General features: G+C 35.1%; 1 protein-coding gene across 3 annotated transcripts in view; it reads left to right on the plus strand.

Moving 5' to 3' along the window:
- LOC125227220 (zinc finger protein ush) overlaps positions 1–14214 on the plus strand; it is a 371106-nt gene that overhangs the window by 229858 nt on the left and 127034 nt on the right. The gene's annotated exons all lie outside the window — the stretch shown is intronic.

The raw sequence follows: 14214 nt of genomic DNA on the forward strand, positions 1-14214 counted from the left end.
AAAGTAGCGTATGTCACTCCCCATCCCTTCAAGTTAAAAAATCACGTCAATTTGTCGCTCCGTTTTGCCGTGAAAGACGGACAAACAAACAGATACGCACACTTTCCCATTTATAATATTAGTATAGATGACCAGAAACAAGCTATTTTTTTTAATTACACTTTTTCGTCACTTTATTTTCTAATCTAATCTATATCTGCATTAAGTTTAAAAGGAAGTAAACGAGAGGCAACGCGTGCGGCTCTTTACCACACTTCACTCAAATGTTCTTGAGTACTTCCTCGATATAACACGTGGCGGCCATAGGGGTGACGATAGGGGGTGAAATGTAAAGTAATGTAAAAAGCAGAAATTAATCAATGAGTCTTCAGTGTGCGTAGCCAAATGCACAAACGCTCACGATAATATCTGTTTCGTAGTTATCTACATTATCTCTATAAAGACTTTGCCATTGCTGTAACTAACAAAATGTAAGTTATCATTATTATTACACAGACAGACAATAAAATATATTCGAAAACACAACCTCTCATAGGCAGTAGGGTACCTAATTAGCAAATAAGCGTTTAACTATATGATTTTTCAATACAATTATTTATTTATTTATTTATTTATTATTGCCATTTAATCAGTCTGTCGCATTCATTTAAAAATATCTACCTTTTTAACCCCCGACGCAAAATCGACGTCTGTCTGTTTGTCTGTGTGTGTGTCTGTGGCATCGTAGCTCCCGAACGGATGAACCGATTTAGATTTAGTTTTTTTTTGTCTGAAAGCTGAGTTAGTCGGGAGCGTTAGTAGCCATGTTTCATGAAAATCGGTCTACTATGTCGCAGTCGGGGGTTTTTCAAAATTTTTATTTTGTGATAAGGTTAGTTTGCAGATACCTTCGTTTTCCTTTTCTAACCTCTAAGTTTATGCTTGATCAAAAGTTATAGGAATTTTGTATTTAGATTGAAAAAGAGTGTCTTTTCAAATGGGGTTAATCTATGAAACCCTTTTGAAAATACACTCATCAATCGTATTTATCATTTTTATACTCCACTCGATATCATAATAAATATTAATAAAACATTTTTTTCCATTACAGGTAAGTCGAAAGCGAGATGCGGACATTAGGCCCCATTAGACGGTAAGATGTATTGGCACATTAGCGGTAACAAATCAAAACGTGTGTACACGCATTAATACGAAAGCGGTTACGGACGTTTACATAATCGAGCGCTAAGACCAACCATTGTAAGTAGACCCCTTCCTTACCACTTTGAACATTACTGTATAGTGAAATAAAAAGAACCGTTCAAACTTTGCATAGTGATTTTTGAGGTAATAATGAACAAGTTTTATTATGGGACGAATGATGAAATCGCGGAAAAAAAATTGGCAGTTCCACATGACAGTCGGAATGTATTGGACAGCCAAATTTTTTTTTTGCGATTTCAGCTTTGGTCTCATAATAAAAGTTGTTTATTATGAACCAGTGAGCTACAACCTCGGCCTTGTCGTCACTTTCCATCAGGTGCGATTAAGGTCAATCACTGGCCAGTTTATAATATAAAAAAAAAACTATGCAAAGTTTGAATGGTCCTTTTAATTTCACCGCGTATCCATACTAATATTATAAATGGGAATGTGTGTGTGTCTGTTTGTTTGTCTATCTTTCACGGCAAAAGTGAAGATAGTTGATGGGATGGAGAGTAACATAGGCTACTTTATGTCTCTTTCTAACGCGAGCGAAGCCGCGGGTTAAAGCTAGTCTATATATAAAAATTTGCGCTTAGCAAAGTCTGAAGTTCTCTTTGTAAGTAGTGTTGTACATCCTTTTAAATTCTTCTGTAACATTTTAGATTCATAAATATACATGCTAAATCAATTTTCCGCAAATAAAATAAACATCTGGTTACAAAAAAGGAATGTTTCATCCAAACTACCTAGGACATTTTGGAAACCTGGTGGATCTTTATCAGCATCATGAACTTTCTCAGCCTACCAATTTTTATTAATATCGAAACACGTCATCAAAGGTGCAAACTATTTGAATATTACTCTCCTACAAAAATTAAAAAAAAAACGGTATGACTCTATTTTCAGGCATGTTCGAAATTCAAAGAGTATTTGGAATGTTCGATTCTACAAATCATTTGGAATATCATACGTTGTAATGTGCCGTGTGGGAAGACCTTCCGTTTGATAATGTATCTGTGGTGAATTATTTAAAAGGTGTTTGTCGAGTGTGTTTTCATAGAGGTATGTTCTTTTGAGAAAATAACCGGCCAAGAGCGTGTCGGGCCACGCTCAGTGTAGGGTTCCGTAGTTTTCCGTATTTTTCTCAAAAACTGCTCAACCTATCAAGTTCAAAACAATTTTCCTAGAAAGTCTTTATAAAGTTCTACTTTTGTGATTTTTTTCATATTTTTTAAACATATGGTTCAAAAGTTAGAGGGGGGGGACGCACTTTTTTTTCCTTTAGGAGCGATTATTTCCGAAAATATTATAATATTATCAAAAAACGATATTAGTAAACCTTATTAATTTTTAAATACCTATCCAACAATATATCACACGTTGGGGTTGGAATGAAAAAAAATATCAGCCCCCACTTTACATGTAGGGGGGGTACCCTAATAAAACATTTTTTTCCATTTTTAGGGTTCCGTACCTCAAAAGGAAAAAACGGAACCCTTATAGGATCACTTTGTTGTCCGTCTGTCCGTCCGTCCGTCCGTCTGTCAAGACCCTTTTTCTCAGGAACGCGTGGAGGTATGAAGCTGAAATTTATATCAATTACTCAGGTCTACTGTCCCTTGAAGCTGTGAAAAAATAAAACTTCTAAGCCAACGCAATCAAAAGATACAGCCGTTTATGCCGCAAATTTTCGACACTTGCAAGGGAATCAAAACCTACAGGGTGCTTCCCGTGAACTCAGAATCTTGAAATTTGGTACGAAGTAGGGCTTGCAATATCGGACGATTTTCAATTCCGGAACTGGTTTTCGAGGTTGGACTTCAATTCCGGAATTCCGGAACTAGTTCCGGAATTGAACAATTTTTTTTGGTTTGGTTTTCTGGTGGGTTTTTGATGAAATAATACAATTTTAAATTGAAATTAAATATTAATCGACGTTTAAGACAATAACTCCGCACCTGAAACGCATATAACACTGAAATTTTCATTTTAGTAATTTTACAGGAAAGCCCATTTTGTGTCAAAATCGGTCTTGCAAGTTATTTCGAACTACAGTTAACGATACAAACGACGTTTTAGTGCCAGTTTTCTGGTAGTGGTCAACGTTAAAGTTATTTTTTTATCCATTGACCATCGAAATAATATAAAAGTAATAATTTACAAGAATGGCATAACGTCTTGTTCACATAACTGTAATAAAAGAAATATTGAATTACCTTTATCAGACTCGAGTAGGGACAAAAGATGTCCAAGCTAGCCCAAAAAGACAGATTTTATGATTTATTCCTAGGTATACCTATGTATACATATGTACACCTTATTTTTTTGTAAAAAAAATAAATCATTCTTTTCATATTCATCATTTTCCATACATTTGCTTCTCAAATCTTTTGATTTTGTGGTAAGGGGTAATAGACTTAGATAGAGTTTAGTAAAATATGGACACGTCTTTGTGAAAAGTGTATAAAGTAACTACGACGTTATGCTTGTGAATGAATGTAATACCAAATACTACGATTTGCGTCTGAACAGACTTTATGCCTAAAATATTCAGTGCTATGAGAAAAGAAGTAAAATTTAGATTATTACTGAAATTTAAGTTCGATCTAATTAAATTGAGCATAAATAACGCTAATAAAATAATAATGTACCTAATGTTATTTATTTATATTTAATTGTCCTTCAATATTCGAGCATAACACTCAACTCCCGTCTAGTAATTTTAAATTATCACAAAACACAACTTTCTACAGCAAATATTTAATTTAAACTGATTATATATTTCACTTATTAGCTAAAACAATTGAGAGCAAAACCAGAAAGTGACAAGGGTATAATATTAGCGGGTTAAATTACACTATCTCGCTCTAACTAGCCCTGGATGCAACCCTTTGGTCATAAAATAGGCACTACCTGAATCCGAGCAGTGTCTAACTTATAAATTTACATATCTTTTATAGACGCGGTGGTAGTTTTGTAAAATAACCAGGCTGATATTACACGTTTTCGTCCAAAAATATATCTTTTTTCAATTCCGGAATTTTCAAGATTATATGTTTCAATTCCGGAACTGTAATATCGGAAAAATTGTCCGAAATTCCGGAATTTCGAGATTCCGGAATTCCGGAATGCAAGCCCTAGTACGAAGCAACGTCTTATAGCATAGATAAAGGAAAAATTACGAAAACCATAAATTTTTAGTTACATCACATAATATATTTTTTTTAGTAATTTTAACCTTACTACCCATTTCCTCATAAACGCGTAGAGGTATTAAATTGAAATTCATACCAAATACTCAGGTCTATAATACCTTTAAGCTGTAACAAAATCAAACTTCTATGTCAACGCAATCAAAAGAAACAGCAATTTAAGCTGCATATTTTGAAACTCGCAAGTACTCGCAAGGGAATCAAAACCTAAAGGGTACTTCCAGTCGACCTAGAATCTTGAAATTTGGCATGAAGCAACGTTTTATAGCACACATAAAGGAAAAATTCCGAAAACCTTAAATTTTTAGTTACATTACAAAATATATATTTTTTAATAAATATAAACTTATTACTTTTTTCCTCATGAACGCGTAGAGCTATCAAGTTGAAATTCATATCAAATGCAGGTTTGTACGGAACCCTCGGTGCGCGAGTCCGACTCGCACTTGGCCGGTTTTTTATTTTTGCACTTTGTTGGCGTGATTGATATACATATTGGTACCAAATTTCAGCTTTTTAGTGCTAACGGTTACTGAGATTATCCGCGGACGGACGGACGGACGGACGGACGGACGGACGGACGGACGGACGGACGGACGGACGGACGGACGGACGGACGGACAAACAGACAGACATGGCGAAACTATAAGGGTTCCTAGTTGACTACGGAACCCTAAAAAGAAGTAGAATCATTAATGAATTAAAAGTTTTTCTCCTAAATATCAGATGCCTGAATATCTGGCACCTATACTAAAATGTAGTTTTACTGATAATACCAAATACAAAATTAGAGTAAATTACAAATATTTCACTTATGATATAATAATTTTGTAGGTATTTCTGTTTAATTCTAATTCGAGGTAAACGGCCAAACTGCCAGTTACAAATAACTGAAATCCAAATAATCGTTGAAAAAACGCCCCAAATAGCGGAAAATCTCCATCGCCTGCTAAACCGATGTTAATCCGGCCAGATTAGCGAGTCTTCGGTAATGATAGCCGCGGCATCTCCGAGCGACATCTTACATTGACCGTATAATCGGGGGTTTCGCCATCGTACCTCTTGGAAAATCTTCTTTCGAATTATTTTTTAAACTAATTCTGAATTAGCTTGTGTGTGCTTTATTTCTGATATTATTAATGCTCGTGTGGTGACGGGTTAAGAATTTCACCACCCCTTTCTTCCCGTGGGTGTCGTAGAAGGCGACTGTGGTATATGGGTTAAATTGTGGCGTAGGCGAGAGGCTGGCAACCTGTCACTGCAATGTCACAGTTTAGTTTTCTTTCAATCAACCCCTTATTTGCCAAGACTGGCACTGAAACTTTAGTAGTTTCATGTGCTCTGCCTACCCTTTTATGGAATGCAGGCGTGATTGTATGTATTTATTATTAATGCAATCAGAAATAGCATAACTAGGACTAACTTCCTGTTTTTATACAAAACCAACAAAAAGATCACGACACAAAGAGAAAACAAATATAAAGCAACCTACTCACGAGCGGGAGACAAATTTGCACCATATATTATCACATATATACCTACACCTACCTAAATATATAACACTTTAAGTTCTCGCGCTTTGTACACATATTTAAAGTCACATACAGGTCGAACGCGATTAATTAATATTATTTTACCTTTTTTTCCAACGTTTCGGCCAGGTTGCATTGGCCGTGGTCGCGAGTCTTCCGCAACCTGGCCGAACCGTGGAACCTGGCCGAAACGTTGGGAAAAAAGGTAAAATAATGTTAATTAACCGCGTTCGACCTATATGTGACTTTAAATACCTAAATATAATCTAAACTGTCCACACCTAGTTTTGTTGTATTTTTCCCATGCCTTTGTTTAGAATATCCTTACATTTGTATTCACCTGTAAACACAACCTTTGACCACAAAAAACAAGTACACGTAACTCTAAAAGACCAACATAACTTGTCACAAAGATAAAGCCGCCCACTCGCAGGCGAGACAAATTTGCACAATATCTTTTGAGATTAAAAAAAATTACGTATCGTACGCATCTAATTATTTATAAATGCAAATATTCTTAATATTTGCATTTATATATACTTAAAATCTTATGTATATCAGTAAATAAAACAATATTTGTAAGTGTGTTTAGTAAAACGTCCCACTTTGTATTTTTTCCCACTTTGTATTTTTTCCCACTTTTGTTTTTTGTTATTTTTACCTAGTGCTAGTCTATTCTAAACGCTTTATATTTAACATGTATATGTATAAAACACGACCTTTGACCGCAAAAAACTATCGCCCTAAAAGTACCCACATATCTTGTCACGCAGATAAAGCCGCCCACTCGCGAGAGACAAATCTGCACAATTACTTACCGCGCTAATGATGTGATACGGCGATGGAGCGATTTATGGCCATCCATGCCGGGCTTTACATACCATTATCATATCTTGGGATAGGAAAAGAGTTTTTTTTAGATAATTTGTGCCCTCGTTTGCCTTTGCCCAGCAGTGGGACAGTAAAAGAGGCTAATTAAAAAAAAAAAAAATGTGCAAAGCTTACCACACAATCCAGGGGTGAAATCAACGAAAAGGGTATAAATTTTGTATTCATTTAATATTTATGAAACTTCCATAAGACAAAAAACAAACACCACAGTATCCATACCTAAAAAATTATCAAAAGAAAAATTTGTTTTACCATAATGCTAGTTTACATGAACTCTATTCCTTTTCTTTTAACAGCCCTTTAATAATAGGTACTATGTTATATTTTTAAGGTATTTAACGAAACACGAGTATTAAAAAATTACTTTAAATTTTACTGTGAAAACCATTTAAAATGTAAAACAAACAACAATCATCAATAAACCACAGATACAACAAACTCTTACCCAATTATTAATACTGGCCGCTTACTCAAACCGAACTCCACACAAGTGCCATTTAAAAGAAAACAAAATTCAAACTCGGAACAAAAAATTCAAATTTGGAAGAGTCCATCACGAGCGCTCGGAGTTTAAACTCAGCTTTAACGTATTATGGCTGTTTCGAACAGTTGGTATCTACAAATGAGTTGACTTTTTATTAACTTGAAGCTTGTTTTATCGCTTTACACAGGAGATAGGTACCTACAATGTATAATATATGTATTAAAATTATTGTGGCGTAAATAGATGACAGGTAGATTTTGAGATGATGAATATAATCTAGGTGAATTGAAGGACGCTCAATCAACGAACTTCTTAGGTACTCGACGTATGTCGGAGGTAACTGACATAGAAAATAGGAAACTTTTGGTACAAACAAATTTTGTAAGGTACAGCGGGGCAATTTCAACTGGGGGACAAATGCAACGGATCCATTTTTTCCATGTTTTACAATGTTCGCATTATTAATTAGAGTGTCCACAGTGGATACATGTGGAACTCAAGTTAATAGTAATAATAAAAAAATCGATCAGTTACAATTGTCCCTAATCAGGATTTTACCGGCTGTACTTTACAGAAATCTGTTCGCGACTATTTTCTTAAAAAAAAAAATTATTAAATTAAATTTAACATCCGAACTTCAAAGTTTTGTAGTATCAGGACTGACAAAAGATTTTTTTTTAGGTTTTTATTATTTGTGTGGCTACCGGCTTCTATCTTTGTGAACTGTTTAACGTATAAACTTACTGCTCAGAGTTATCGCGCTGTAATTTGTCGCGGTGCAAAAAAGGGACAGCGATACTGATGACCTTGTCCAATGTCTGACAAAATGTTAATTTTACTTAGACATGCACATAATAATACATAAGAATGTACATACAAATAATATTAAGCATTTAAAATAATATTAGGGAAGGGCAAAGGAATTTCCAAAGTAATGGTACCTATCGGTTTTAAAATGTATTCCAGAGTTAGCACAGAAATGATGGTCGGATATGTCTACATAACAGAGTGACATAGACATTTCGTCTCTTTCAATTATATTGTGCTTAAGACGCTACAGGAGCAAACATACTAAAATGGAAAGGAGCCCCCCTTTCAATTTTGCAATTTTAATTAAATATAGGTACTAGTGTTATTAACTAGATTTATCGAAAAAAAAATTGTCCATTCATAACAACTCAATTAAAAGATATTGCTAAAAAATATTTAAAATCGAGGTTTCGCTCTCGACTATTTCCTCCTTCAAAACTTAATCAATCGTAATGAAGAGAATCTGAATAGCAATAAAATAATCTGTGTCGGACCGTTTAGTTTGGCTAATTCTTAGCAATTTTGAATACCATACCTTTTTTGCGCCATAAAATAAAGGCCGTTTTTGAAAATTTTTGGTATAGCGTTTTTAAAAAGTAGCACATCAAAAAAATTTAAACGGTCCGACACAGATAAAAATAATAATAATCTGTGTTGAAAAAAAACATTGCTCTATCTTCAAAAACCAGGGAGGAAATAGTCGAGAGCGTTTGTATGGAGAATTGACCCCTCCTGTTTCGAATTAAAACTGTCACTTTTTTATCACGTGGATAAAACAGTCCATATCACGCCCGCAGGTAATCCAATTCTCTTTTGACAGCTCCCTCTCGCATGAAACTTTCGAGAACCCTTATTAACCTAACATAAAAAGATAAAAGATTAAACTCCCCAAAATCATGTCCACGGGGGCAATTACGAAAGTTGCCAGTGACAAATATTCGTCTTTACAAATAGCTCCGCGATTTTTTTTTATCTCGACGCCGCAGGCGAGGTTCTTGATATACAATTTTTCAAGATATAAGTGAGAGAGTCTTTAAAAGTTTATCGTGGCACCTCTGTGATATATAGGGGCGCATTACTCATTGTACGGACGGTTAAAAAGTAGTTAAGTGTGGATGTTAGAAATGTTACTTAGTTCTAATATCGACTTGATTATTTTTATCATATACATTTTGATAAGTTATATTGAGTGTATGTGTATCAATAAAACATAATGTAGGTTTCTGTGGAAATGCGTGTGTACAGTCAAGATCAAAAATATGTGTACATTTCTTCATCTTAATTTATTGCAATAAGGTGAAAATTTTTACACATATTTATGAACTCGACAGAACATATTCATATATATTTTTTCATAATAGTTCATATTATATGTCACATACATACAGTATATTATATATGATACATACCTACAGTAGTCTCTAGATTTCTAGATGAATATATTGTATTGAAAATCTCGTATACATGATATTATTGTAGTGTTGTACAGTAAATATAATAATTATGCAAATTTCGTACTGATTTTAATAATTTAGAATTTAGTCTAAAACAAAAATCAAGATATTATATTCACTTTTATTTTTTGCTACCTTGGATATGGCACACAAAAATAGGTTTTTTTTATCAAAAATATGTAAGCATCTTTTTATAATAATGTATCTACTTAGTTATGTTTTTGCCGTACCTATCTGCCATAATTTATCAATGTTCTGGGTTTCATACTAGCTTGGAATTAATTAGCGGGAATAATTAAGTCTATTTCTATTTTTTACAAGTAAATTAGGTAATTAGTTAAATTACCCATGTAAATCAAACGCTAAAAGTATAAATTGAACGAATAACAGTTACCTCCTGTTAAAATAAATGTAATATTCCTAGATTTTATGATATTTGCTTGTGTAATGGTATGTAGTTATTTTTGTATGAATCTTAAGTTAGAATCTTTCAGTTTACTTATCCTATGCAAAGCACTTTTAGGGTCGCACCACCGAAAATGGAGAGTTAACCCGAGGTTAACCCACCATTTTATATGGAATTTGACAGTTGACAGCCCACTAACCTTGAGTTAAGCGGGTGGTGCAAATGGCCCTAAGCATGTTTTGCACATTTTTTTTACACGAGTACCTATGTAAAATTACCAAACTACAGCTCACAATATGAGATGTACTTTGGTATTTTATAACTCTCACTTCATCTTGTACATAAAAACAATCCTTTCACAGTAATCTGACCCCGAATTCGGGATCGCGATACCCTGTCTCCTCATTTTATTTACGACCTAATATCCGGTATCCTGGTATCTACAACTAGCCATATCTCCATCTAGATACCAGATACCAGATACCGTTATTTATTTCTCGCCCACGCTCAATTTACATTCGCATGGACGGTGTATATTCTTTATTTATGTTTTTTGGGATGAGAGAAAATGATTGCTATTGTATGAAAAACTAAAATATTCACTATTATATTATTAGAGAAACATCCTTTATTAGTTTGCAAGTAAATAATGGAAATATTTCTTTCATATGTATTCATCATCATCAATCATTTAAGAGTTGGATTCTTGTCGGTGCATGGAGCAACTTCCATGAGTGCCGGTCTTCTGCCTTCCTTTTGACTTCCTGATACGACACGACGTTGATTCTTTCCTTTATTTGGGTCATATACGCTCTCCTTGGTCTCCCCCTTCTTGCCTCAATTCTTCCTTCAGTATGTTTTTAATGTTGTATTAGGTATACATCAATGTAAGTTTCAATCAATGTAAGACAAGTGAAATCTGACATAGGTAGTTGCTGCACATTTTGCTCGAACTTTTCTTACAGTATTAGCGCGAACGAGACCCAATACAGCTATCAACATACGATTAAAATAAAATGACTATAATTAGTAACCTTTACATCGTTTTACGCGACATCCATACCAATGAATAAGTCGTAAAGGACAATGTAGCACGCGTAATTGTGTCATTAATCCATACTTCGCATCCTTACGTAAAGCAATGTCAATTAACACGACAATACCTGTCAAAAAAGGCTTTACACACGCCAACTTATCCACAATCTTGGACTGAGGAAAAATAAACTTTTTCTGGCTCGAAACAAGAGCTTTGACGGGTTACAAGAATATGTTGGTCGGGGTTTGCGTTCGTCTGTTACCTTACACGTCGGCACAGAACATTCCACGCCGGGGACAAGAAAGTATCAAATATTAACGATCGAACACACCTGAAGCACGAACCCGTGGCATGCATATGAACAGGACGAACGCAACAACACAATATTAAACATACTTCATTAAAACGCACAGAAAAACTTTGATGCAAAGGGTTAAAGGCGACTTTTGATCGGAACGCCGCGCGCGGACCCGCAAAAGTCAATTTGCAAGGGTGCAAAAGATAGCATCAATTCGTATGTTAGCAAGAAACACATTTCAAGAGAAACATGGCCGATGCAGGGATGGGACCGAATCGAAACAAAGCGTTGTGACATCAAGATAAGCATCGATTGGCTCGAAACGTCGCGCCAAAACGGACCGAACAAATTATCGATTCATAAAAACATCGATTTTTAAAATATTGCCGTGCGGTATCGCGTCATTGTTGCGATAGGGTGGCCGGCTTTTTGCGACATTATGGCGTATTTGCATGATTATGGCGAATCGGACGCTGGAAAAATTGTGGCTATTTTTAATGGCGGTGCTGTGGTATTTTAACTAGGGGACACGCCATTTTAAATACGTAAGGTTTATAATTGTTATAAATTATCGAATAATCAATGTGGGACATACTTGAAATATACTTGCACTATTAATACCATCGTCGGGAACCTATTGAAATGATAATTTATTATAAGTATCTTCAAAGGTTAGGAATACTATGTATATTCTATGGTTATAATATAACTATCCATACTAATATTATAAATGGAAAAGTGTGTTGTCCGTCTTTCACGGCAAAACGGAGCGACGAATTTACGTGATTTTTTAAGTGGAGATAGTTGAAGGGACGGAGAGTGACATAGGCTACTTTTTGTCTCTTTCTAACGTGTGCGAAGTCGCGGGCAAAAGCTAGTAGGTTACTAAAGTATATTAAAGTCAGTAAAAATTGTACGATTCTCACCTTACAGAAGATCCATGCTTCCAAAAAATCAAAAATAATGAAGCAGCTTTTTTACACACGATAAATTTAATAGTTTCACAATACTATATTTCGCTTATAAGCAAATTCTATACAGTTAAAACGTTTACCCATACGCCCTTATAACATTTCACCGTGGACAGACGATACACGTAAATCAAAACGTCGTATCGGCCACCCGCGTTTTATCGCGGCCGTCCGTCACGCATATCGCGCGATCACAGCACTATCCTGCATTGGTTGACAGCTTTAGCTCCATCCTTAGTATTTTAGCATAGATCTAAGACTATAAGCTTATGTAAGGAGTGTGGGCAGCAGCAGCGGCTGATCCATACAATCCGATTCCCACCGGCTTGCCTGAAATTGATTACTAGTAAAGTACCTAATGTAAAGGTTGGTTTCTTTTTGCTCATGAGTGTCGTCAGTGTTGCCTATCAGAAATTTTCACCAGCCGCCACTGGTGAGCAGTTAGTAAAATGAACGTCAGATTCTCATAGCATCTTATTGTTGGTTATGATGGCACGTAGATATGTAAATAAGTACTTTCATAGGTACAGTGAGCTGCAAAACTGCATGGACAAATTATGCATGAATTCATTGATGAATTCGCCATGTACTTTTGCATCTTGCTGTACATAAATTATATTATTTTGGTCGTCCCATGATATCGCGCGATCACAGTACTATCATACACTGGTTGACAGCTTCACCCCCTTATTCATAAACGTATTCTAAATTTATCACGCCGATAAAGTTCGTTTGTCCCTTTCCGACGTATTGGTGTGATAGAAAAGGACAAACGACTTTATCGGCTTGATAACTTTAGAGTACGTTTATGAATAAAGGGGTTAGACTGATCCTATTATTTTAGAGTCTGAAAGCTAATTCTTCTAAATGTGAGTGGTAAGTAAGTAAACAACGTCAAATGTCCGTAGAGGCTTGACTAATCTCTTAAAAAAATCCTTTAATTTCAAAACCACCTGAACAACAACAAAACATAAAGTTTAACTAAAACTGCCGCATTCTTACTGCGACAAAATGCTAAACACTATACACCGTGTGCCCGACATCCGGTGTGAATGTATATGTCTGCTGTACCTGTATATGTCTGCAACAGGTGCCTTAATTAGGTTAGCTTTAATGCCTGCTGGCATGAAACCTAGCTTAGGTCATAGGATTTGTGGAAATTCAATCTGGGTTAGCACATGATTGCTGCGAGAGTATGTCGCCGCGAGATAGACTATCCGTCCTTATGTCATTAATACAGTTAACGTGTCATGTATCTGCGGCGTCCTCATTGTATTTGCGATATAACGTCTTGTCCTTTGTATGTGCGATTAGGGACGCACCGATGCGATAAAGTTTATCGAAATAATTGTTAAAGGCATTAAGTCCGCCTTTTGTACTTTTTACATATTTTTTTTTATGTATAAAATAAATAAATACGGTTATGTAAAAAAAAATACTTCTAAAAAAGTAAGTTTCCTTTTTTCATGGTTCAGTAGGAATTTTATATATATTTTTAGGGTTGTCCAGCACTAAAAAATACGATTAGAAATTTATGATAAAATAAATAATAATATGTACCTAAATAGGTATTCTACAATAAATATACCAAGACATACCTACACTATTTTTATACTTGAACAGTTGGAAATTTTATCAAATATCATTGAAATAAATTAATTACATTTTCGAAAACTCCTTCCTAATAGAATTAAACGCAGTTGTACATATGTTAGTTATTACGTCAGTCTGTGGGGTCGAGCCAAGACCCCGATTCTAGGAAGACAAATCTCAGGCCCTGCCATATTTACCATCTTAAAACAACATTGGGATAACGAAAAATAGCCCTAAAGTCAACCGTCTAGAGTCCTTGCAGTATGAAGAGTTTATGTTCTCTGCGGGAGTGGGCGCATGTTACACCGTAGGAGTGTTAAAGTGTCACATACGTACATTTTT

The sequence above is a fragment of the Leguminivora glycinivorella genome, chromosome 6, assembly GCF_023078275.1.
Source record: "Leguminivora glycinivorella isolate SPB_JAAS2020 chromosome 6, LegGlyc_1.1, whole genome shotgun sequence".
NCBI classification, from domain to species: domain Eukaryota; kingdom Metazoa; phylum Arthropoda; class Insecta; order Lepidoptera; family Tortricidae; genus Leguminivora; species Leguminivora glycinivorella.